This window comes from Oryzias latipes, chromosome 8 (assembly GCF_053564925.1).
Source record: "Oryzias latipes strain Hd-rR chromosome 8, Olatipes_Hd-rR_3.1".
NCBI lineage: Eukaryota > Metazoa > Chordata > Actinopteri > Beloniformes > Adrianichthyidae > Oryzias > Oryzias latipes.
This window is the reverse complement of record NC_136244.1, coordinates 7,301,996-7,312,243: the sequence shown is the minus strand read 5'-3', so window position 1 is coordinate 7,312,243 and position 10,248 is coordinate 7,301,996. Positions and strand designations below refer to the sequence as shown.

Genomic DNA, 10,248 nt, shown 5'->3' with positions numbered 1-10,248 from the left:
GACGTTGTGTTAGAAATGTGGGAGTGTTGGAGAGATGCAGATGGTGGAGCAGAACCACAGAACAACAACAGTAAGAAGCAACAGGATGCTGTGGAAAAACTCTAAACAGCTGTGACGCTACATACATTCAGTTGACCATTTCTTCCTCTTCACTGTGTATTGTAGCACAGGTTGTGCTACTCCTGAAGGTCCTGCATGTAAAAGGCTGCAACCAGTCGCAAGCACTGGAATGCACAATCAGATGAGGCTAATGCAAACCAGCTGGTTCTAAAATGTTTTTCAAAGGCCTTTTCATTTGTCTGACCAAAAAACATTTCAGTTATTGTAACATAGAAAACAGAAAGAGCTTGATCTCTCTACAGTGTGTTGGTCTATAACAGTCTAATAAAGGTAAATATAAAGACATATTTTAAAGTCCATAGAACTCTTCTAAATGTATATTATTGACTAAAAACTATGCATGAGAAAATGTGTGCTCTGCAAAAGCTACAATACAAAACTGTATCATCTGAGAATGATAGTCTGACTAAAAAAATCTCTTTTGATAGATTTCACATAAAGAAAAGGAATGACTCCATGTTGTCAGTGACACTGAATGTTCAGAGTGGCAGTAAAACATATTTTAATAGAAATTTGCTTTCTAGAAGTGCAGTATTTTATGCAGTTATCCTGATGGTTGCTTAGATTATTTTCACAAAATGGGAACCCCCCCCTCACCCTACAACATGATGTGCCTAAAAGAAATTGTATACCTTTAAGAATTTGATAGCAAAAGAGCCTCCACTGTTCTTTCAGCCTTTCCAAAGGCAACAGTTTGGATCTAGAACAAGGGTTTGCAGTCATGAAGGGGGGAGTAAATGTCTATGATGGTTGACTTTCGCATCAGAATCCTTGACTTGGTATAAGAATCTCCATCTTCAAAAATGTAAACAGAATGTTTTCTTAGGCTCCTCCATAAAAATGTTTTTATCAATTCTCTTTCTTGGGGTTTGCTTAGGAGTAGTTGCATCTAACATCACATACAAAAAGATAGAAAAATATCAAAAAAATATGTAAAAGCATAACTATGCATCCATTTCTGACCCCTTTCAGGGTCACCAGATTGCTGGAGCCTATCCCAGATGCTGTTGGGTGAAGGGGTAGAGGGGGTACATCTTGGAGAATTTGTCAGTCCATCACAAAAGAATAAAACAGATTATTTGACCAAAAATGTTAGAAAAGGTTGCACTTTGCTCAATAGCACTAAATCATTTGATACTATTTAGAGAAAACTTAGATGGATAAATTGCTATTCAATATTTATTTATTTTTCTTATTTTTAAACAGGGCCAGTCAGCTTTTTTACATGCAATCCTTTGTACACTCACATGTCTCTTTAGACCTTTAAAAAACTATAGCTGTGTATTAGTGACTCTCAACAGACACTTTCAATTATGTGCTACACCCTTTGGGTTGTTATGACTTCTCTTTTTGGCTCAAAACTTATCTAAGAAGTTACATTTTTAACAGGTTTTCAAGGCTGAGATGACTTTCAGTCTAAGATAAGGTTAGTTAACCCAGAAGAGCTGTTCTGAGAGTGAATCCTTAAATGATACCTGGGAAAGCTTAATATTACCAACCATCTATTACAGGTGAGAATTTCAGTATTTATTGTCATTTGTCTTGTACGTGTCAAAAGCCAAATTGAATTCAGTATTAAATTGTATTTTAGGAGTCCCTACTTATTCCTCTTCTCCATCTCGTTAGTCCCTTCTTTCTATTTTTCTCTAAGGTAACAGTGGCTTCTTGGACATATGGTCGCCCTTGCAAATGATTACTCATTTTTAGAATGATTACCTGTGTTGACTTGATGGTTGAAGACTGTTTAGATTTACGTAATGTAGTAGGAGATTTTTCAGGATGCACTTAACGCTTCTTTCACAGGTCATATATGTTAACTAGCCTTTTAACACTGTCATTTCCTTCACCAGGCTGACACAGATACATGATATCTCCACACGGACTTGTGACTAAACTAAAAGGCTGTGCGCTCCAAGTTAACTGCGTTATTTCAGGTTTATATGTTTGTTTGCTTAGGGTGTTTATGACCCAGTATGGTGGTGGCTGAGACAGGATAATGTGTGATGCTCAGGAAATGTTGAGCATCGGCTTAAATGTGTTTGCTTTTTGAGACAGAACCCTACTCCCTAATAATGCAGTGATAAATTTGTTGATGGTAAAAAAAGTCACACCGTTTCACTATTAAAGCTTTTCTAGCCCGACTGGAAAGGCTGGAGTTGCCCATTTCTGAGCTAGACAAAGAACACAAGTGAACATTTGTGAACAGCAGTATGGTTTCATGCCAAGAAAGAGCACTACAGATGCATTTTTTGCTTTGAGGATGTTGATAGAGACGTACAGAGAAGGTCAGAGAGGGCTACATTGTGTGTTTGTAGATTTGGAGAAAGCTTATGGCAGGGTGTCCAGAGAAGAACTGTGGTTTTCTATGAGGAAGTCTAGAATGACAGAGAAGTATGTTAGAGCAGCGAAGGACATGAATAAGAGCTGTAAGACAGTGGTGAGGTGTGCTTTAGGGGTGACATAGGAGTTCAAAGTGGAGGTGGGATTACATCAGAGATAAACTCCGGGCCCCTTCCTTTTTGTAAAGGTGATGGACATGCTGGCGGATGAGGCTAGACAGGAATCACCATGGAGTATGATGTTTAAAGACAATATTGTGATTTGCAGTGACAGCAGGGAACAGGTAGAGGAAAACCTAGAGAGGTGGAGGTTGGCCTGGAAAGAAGAGGAATGAAGGTTAATCCCAGCAAGTTGGAATGGAAGGAAAAAAATGTCAGGTGCGATGTGTGACAGAAGACTTTCAGCTCATACGAAAGGAAAGGTATATAAAACTGTGGTGAGATCAGCCATGTTGTTCAGATTAGAGACAGTGGCACTGAGGAAAAGACAGGAATCAGAGCTGAAAATAGCAGAGATGAAGATGCTGAGGTTCTCTTTGAGAGTGACCAGGATGATTGGATCTGGAATCAGAGGTACAGCAGATGTTTTGGAGATAAAGTCAGAGAGGCCATACTGAGATGGTTGGGACATGTCCAGAGGAGAGACACTAAATATATTGGTAAAATGATGCTGAGTCTAGAGCTGCCAGGTAAGAGGTCTAGACGAAGACCAAAGAGGAGGTTTATGGATGCAGTAAACAAAGACAAGGATTGTTGGTGTTTTATGGTAGAGGATGCAGAAGACAGGGTTAGATGGAGGAAGCTGATTCACTGTGGTGACCCCTGAAGGGAAAAGCCAAAAAAAGAAAACTTTAACTCTGTATTGTGCCTTTCTGTCTTTGAGGTGATTCCAAGAGTCAGACATTAATGAGTGTCAGAGTCCCACCATTAGAGTTTATCTGTCAATTCTTTGAAAGGGGATCATGCAAGAGTCAGTCAGGGTATCACCGCTTTGATAAATCAGATACTCTAATCCAGATTTCATTATCTCTGGATTATTTTTGTTTTGCAGAGACTTTATGCAAATCAGAGGCCTTTTTTAGGCTTTGGAAAAATACCTCTTTCACCATTGCAGTGATTAATTAACTAAAGAAATTCTTGGCACATGAAAACGTACTGTATAAAAGCTGTCTTGTATTTGCAAGTAACATGAATAAACATGTTGTTTTTGTGTCAAAATTGCAGAATTATACATTCAATATAAAAAAAACAAAACATGTTACACACTTAAGCAACACAATGAAAATATTTGATTTAATAATCACAACTCTTCGTTCAGATCTGTTGGATGTGGAGTCCCAAAAGCTTGGATTAAACCTTTTAAAATAATTATTCATGTCATGTATAAAAAACGTTTTAAGTTTATTTTAGTAAAGATATTGCAACTGTCCCATTTTCTGTAAATAATTGTCATAGATTTGTTAAAAAAAACAAATCTATGAAACAAAGCCTGTAAAGGTAGTTACTGGACAGCAGTTCTTCTCAAATAGTGGGGCACGTCCCCGGGGGCGCGCAGTAGTAGCGGTTTGAGGCACAGGTAATACAGGCCCGGGGCGCAAATTAAACGGGGGCGGTCGCGGCAGCGGCTCAGTGCTTGGAAAAAAATCAGCGCCCCCTTTTGATTTCCTATTCTTTGTTATATTACACTGTTTATAACAGCCTGAAACTGTGAACTGCCATCCCTGCAGCTGCTCCCGTCTCCTGTCACACGCAGCAAGGAATGGACATTAGACCAGTGGAAATCTGTATGGTGTCAAAATAGAGCCTGAAGTATTGCGCATCAAAACAGTAAAACCGCGCATCAATAGAGCCTAAAGTATTGCGCATCAAAACAGTAAAACCGCGCATCAAAACCCCAAATCTGCGAATCAAAATGCATAAATTGAGAACCAAAACCCACAATTTGCAACCAAAAGCCTTTCCCCAAAGCACAATCCTATTTCTCAGCTGCCGATTTGTTTTCTCGCCATTCTGAAATCCTGTTTTTGAGTTGCAGTTTTATTTTGAAACTGTCTTTTTGAGTTGCGCTTTTATTTTTTGAGTTGCGCTTTTATTTTTTGCGGTTTTGATTCTAAAACCTGTCGACACGTAAAAACAGCGACATGTCAGTCAAGGGGAGGGGAGGCGGGACATCCCTGATATCCAGAAGCTCATTGGCTACCGAATAAGACCGAGTCTTACGTCAACAGACCAGTTTAGAATGTGCCGGTAAGTTTCTCATGTTTTTCATATCTTTTACTATATTAAAAGATCAAAATTGTACTTTATTTAACCAGAGGACGCCAGCACATTCAGATGAGGAGCTCCACCAGTAGCTGCTAGTGAAAAAAGATGTTAGAAAGTTAGATGTTGCATGACAAACTATCACCATTGTTCTCCTGTGTTAGCATGCTAGCTAGCTCAATGCTAGCGGGGTATCCAGCTCTTCTCATGACTTTTGTGGATTAAACAAAGTACATTTTTTACCACAGTGTCAGGATCGGTCATGTAAACCTGGGAATAATTGTCCGTGAATTGTCACTAGGGTTAATCAAATATGTTATGACCTATAAGGTTTCTCAATATTTTTCAGGGTTTGTAACAGACATAGGGAATTATTGAAGTTCAATAATTCCTGTTCAATTTGAACAGAGAAACAATATTGCTGTGCCATATTATTCAAAATGTATGCGTCTGCACTATGCAGACTGGCAGAAGTCCGGTATTCGAGTGAACCAGAGCAGAGTAAATTGTAGCAGACCAGCAAAAACGTGTTTTATTCCACTTAAAATTATTCCAGTATTAGACATCAATAGAATTATTAGTATATTTAATTGGGTGGTGGTTTTAAAATTGACTATTCCTGTATGTCTGTCGTTTTCTATAAGGGCCGTTGTTATGCATACCATAACAAAAAAGGCAGGAATACTGAGGCAGCTACGACGTGGATGTCTACATCTTCTTTAAGGTAATGAAAAAAAATTTAATCTTAATTTTTCTCTTCTTTTTTTGGTTAATTAACTTTGCTGTTTTTGTTTCTTTCCAGATGCAGGCCCCAAAGACGTCCCAGTGTGATGCAAAGGCTGTCCAGCAGGCTCACAGACATCTCCTGTCAACTGAAAGAGAAGCCTTTAAAATAGTTGTCCATTTTGACCACACTGTCTGCTTCCCATTTCTTAGTGCCTGTACGAAAACAGTGACTTTTCCACCTCAAGTCTTTTAAGGAGTTTTAAAAACAGTTATTTTAATTTCTCTGAATTGTGGTTCAGAATTTCACAGAATCTAATGCACTTGACTCTGTGTTTCAGAGATCTTTGCAAAACCATCAGTCTTTTGTACAAAACACATTCAATGGTCAAACATTAAAAAATGAAGCTTTACAAAATACCAGTGGTGATTATTAGCCATTTATTTTCTTAAGGGGGCAGTATTTTGTAAGGCAGATGAGATCTGTTCACATTGTTAGTTTTTGTTACATCCTGCTGTGATGACATGCATAGATCAGTACATAAATGTTAATGTCTTGGCCATGGTTTTCTGATGTCCCACAAGGGTTGAACAGGTCTGAGAGGAGAGAGGACAAGCCACAGAGGGAACAACAACTCCAACAGTTTCCTGCTCTGCCTGGTTTAAGTTAGTCTGTCGTCCAATGTCCACAGCATCCTGCACACAAAGAAAAATGTATTTAAGACAGTTAAAATGAGTGTGTGTGTGTGTATATATTTATTTATATATACACACACACACACACACACACACACACACCTTAATTGCTACTCAGTAGCTGCATATTGTGAAAGGTAACTTCCTGTGTTAACCTGCAATCTTTAAGGTTGAGAAAATTATTTTGGAATACAGTTCAGAATCAGAAAAACTTTATTGATCCCACCTGTGGGAAATTTGCTCTGGTACTTCAAATAAAAATTGTGTTTCTTTTATTTATTTATTTTAAATAGGGATTAACTTGATCCCAAACTAGGAAAGGTGTCACTTTCTTGCAGCAATATGTTGCTTTTGTTCAATTCATCTGTGTAATCCCTAAGGAAATATTGAAAAACCTTATATATACATGAATGTACTTCTTAAAAAACTATTTGATTAACCCTAGTGACAATCCACGGGCAATTATTCCCAGGTTGACATGACTGATCCTGACACTGTGGTAAAAAATGTACTTTGTTTAATCCACAAAAGTCATGAGAAGAGCTGGATACCCCGCTAGCATTGAGCTAGCTAGCATGCTAACACAGGAGAACAATGGTGATAGTTTGTCATGCAACATCTAACTTTCTAACATCTTTTTTCACTAGCAGCTACTGGTGGAGCTCCTCATCTGAATGTGCTGGCGTCCTCTGGTTAAATAAAGTACAATTTTGATCTTTTAATATAGTAAAAGATATGAAAAACATGAGAAACTTACCGGCACATTCTAAACTGGTCTGTTGACGTAAGACTCGGTCTTATTCGGTAGCCAATGAGCTTCTGGATATCAGGGATGTCCCGCCTCCCCTCCCCTTGACTGACATGTCGCTGTTTTTACGTGTCGACAGGTTTTAGAATCAAAACCGCAAAAAATAAAAGCGCAACTCAAAAAATAAAAGCGCAACTCAAAAAGACAGTTTCAAAATAAAACTGCAACTCAAAAACAGGATTTCAGAATGGCGAGAAAACAAATCGGCAGCTGAGAAATAGGATTGTGCTTTGGGGAAAGGCTTTTGGTTGCAAATTCTGGGTTTTGGTTCTCAATTTATGCATTTTGATTCGCAGATTTGGGGTTTTGATGCGCGGTTTTACTGTTTTGATGCGCAATACTTTAGGCTCTATTTTGACACCATAAATCTGTGCTTTGGTCTGGTGAGTCCAAATTTGAGATTTTTGGTTCCAACCACAGTGTCTTTGTGCAGCGCAGAAAAGGTGAACGGATGGACTCTACATGCCTATTTCCCACTGTGAAGCATGGAGGGGGAGGTGTGATGGTGTGGGGGTGCTTTGCTGGTGACACTGATGGGGATTTATTCAAAATTGAAGGCATACTGAACCTGCATGGCTACCACAGCATCTTGCAGCGGCATGCTATTCCATCAGGTTTAGTTGGACCATCATTTATTTTTCAACAGGACACTGACCCCAAACACACCTCCAGGCTGTGTAAGGGCTATTTGAACAAGAAGGAGAGTGATGGGGTGCTGCGCCAGATGACCTGGCCTCCACTGTTACCGGACCTGAACCCAATCGAGATGGTTTGGGGTGAGCTAGACTGCAGAGTGAAGGCAAAAGGGCCAACAAGTACTAAGCATCTCTGGGAACTCCTTCAAGACTGTAAGAAGATCATTTCAGGTGACTACCTCTTGAAGCTCATCATGAGAATGCCAAGAGTGTGCAAAGCAGTAATCAAAGCAAAAGGTGGCTACTTTGAAAAACCTAGAAGGCAAGGCAAGTTTATTTGTATAACACAATTTGTACACAAAGTAATTCAACGTGCTTCACAAAACAGAAAAATGCATTAAAATCATAGAAATAATCAACGTAATATTTACTTTAAAAGAAAGAAAAAATTTGAAAATTGATTTAAAAAGAAAGGAAGGAAAGGAAAGAAAAGTGCAGATTGGACCGTTCAGTCATATACACGTCTAAACAGAAATGTTTTAAGTCTAGATTTGAACATGAACACAGAGGAGGCCTGTCTTACGACTCCAGGGAGGCTGTTCCAGATTTTAGCTGCAGAATATTGAAACGCTGATTCCCCTTGTTTAGTTACAATATGACATATTTTCATTTGTTTCACACTTTTTTGCTATGTATATAATTCTACATGTGTTAATTCAGAGTTTTGATGCCTTCAGTGTGACTCTACAATTTTCATAGTCATGAAAATAAAGAAAACTCTTTGAATGAGAAGGTGTGTCCAAACTTTTGGTCTGTACTGTATATATAAGGTTGCTCTCACAATTGGACAGTACTGCAAACATGGTTTGAGTAGGCCAAAAATGCTAATAATGTTTACACCTTTTTCTGGGCTGTTTTTTTTTTCACACATGGAATTGAATCAAAGACTGAAATGTGAATAAAAAAAACTCATGGAAATAGAAATCAAACAGTTTCAATTGCCTGACCAAAACAGGGTAAGAAGCAGGAAGCCAAAAACCAGCTAATCCTGCAAATCCCCACATTTTAACATGTTTTCCTTCTCTTCATGCCACATTTACCTTTTTAGACATGCTAAAATATTTTAAACTTTTTATAAGTCTTGCTCTTTCAGTTTCAATTCATGAGATGCCTTTTACTATACTTGTAATACAGATAATACTTGTAATAATACTTGTGATACCATTAATAATGTAATTAATTCTTGTACTACCATTTACTCCATTTAGTTCAATTCTGCACTTCGGTTTACCATGAAGTAAACTGAGACCCTCATTCTTAAGGGGAACAGGTGTTTTGTTCACACCAGAGCTCAGGTGAGCTTTCACACAAAAAAGCAGACTGAGCCTATAAACCCTTATGAGAATAAAACCTTCCAGTATGAAGGCTGTAAAGCATCAGAAAGCTAGAGATGACCCAGAAACAACTTCAGTACAGGTAAGCAAGTACTAGATAATCTATTGTAATGATGATGTTGATAAAATGAATGGATAGAAGGGTTAGAAATCTATTCTTGCTTAGTGATTGTTAATAAAGATGTAGACAGATGTGGAGTAATTCTAGAAGGTAACACATCTGCAATCACAGAGGCAGTCAAAACCTTAATTACTTACTTCTTATCTCTCCTAAAGAGGGTGGCAGATGGCGAACGGAGTGGATCCAGAGAAGAAGAGTTTGTAGTACTTAAGAGTATGAAGAGATCCACCTGTTTTAGTTTGATTAGAGGTTTTAGGAAGATTCTGCAAAATGCAAGTCTAGAAATGAAATCCAATTCCTGATTAGGAAGGAAGCGAGGTAGAAATGTAATGTTAACCTGGAGATTTCTTGTGCAGGGTAACCTGACCGACAACATGGACTTGGGCTTGAGTGTGGTTGGGGAAAGAAGCTTGTGTGGCAATTTGAACTTGAACTTAGATACAGGCTTTGATGAGCGGGAAAATCACTACAAACTGGTGCTTAACTGGAGACATCAAAGGTAGCATACAAAGGGGAAACAAAGGGTGAGTAGCATCAGCTCAACTGTACCAAAGGAGAAGATGGAGAAACCGGAGGGACAAAAAGGGGAGGTGAGAACTGGATGTCATGGCATGGCATGACAAATGTGCTCTTGGGTCAAATGTACTCTGGCACAAACTGACAGTGTGCTGTACCCTCAATTAACTTTGTTCCTCAGCCAGTCTCATGATTGTCTTCTGTCTTATGTTTTTTATACTGTTGCAGGCTGTTGGACCCATTCTGCTTGAAAACTTTTGTCTTGATTTGACCATGTCTTTTTCTTGTTCTTACCTGTCTTTGAGTCTGACAATTTTCCCTGTTCCTTAAAACTAACTTATTAAATATTTATCTATCTATTAAATAGGTTAAATGTTTAATGTTTAAAAAATTGTTGTGTATAACCTTGCTAAAAGGTCCAATTGGGAAAAAAAAAACTGTTTAGCTGTCTTAACGCCCTCTGGTGATGTGGAGGCCACAATGCAGTTTCCTCCTGAGCAGTCATTTTAACTCTCCTCATTTACCTACTTGATTCGTATAAAAACATTTAATTTGTCATCTCTAGGTCATTTTGCATCAGCAAAATACAAAAAGTTTACAAAGATATCAATGTCAGAAGAATTCTGGCTCAAAC

At 38.4% G+C, this 10,248-nt stretch overlaps 2 long non-coding RNA genes across 2 annotated transcripts; one reads left to right on the top strand and one right to left on the bottom strand.

The window, feature by feature from the left end:
• Positions 1-4,569: 4,569 nt before the first annotated feature.
• On the top strand, positions 4,570-5,862 carry LOC105354624 (uncharacterized). Its single transcript, XR_909198.4, has 3 exons — positions 4,570-4,706; positions 5,366-5,445; positions 5,524-5,862. It is a non-coding gene; the product is annotated as an uncharacterized LOC105354624 (long non-coding RNA).
• A 3-nt stretch (positions 5,863-5,865) lies between these two features.
• Positions 5,866-7,034, bottom strand: LOC144994129 (uncharacterized). Its single transcript, XR_013657551.1, has 2 exons — positions 6,898-7,034; positions 5,866-6,140 (listed from the first exon to the last, which is right to left on the bottom strand). It is a non-coding gene; the product is annotated as an uncharacterized LOC144994129 (long non-coding RNA).
• Between the last annotated feature and the right edge of the window lie 3,214 nt (positions 7,035-10,248).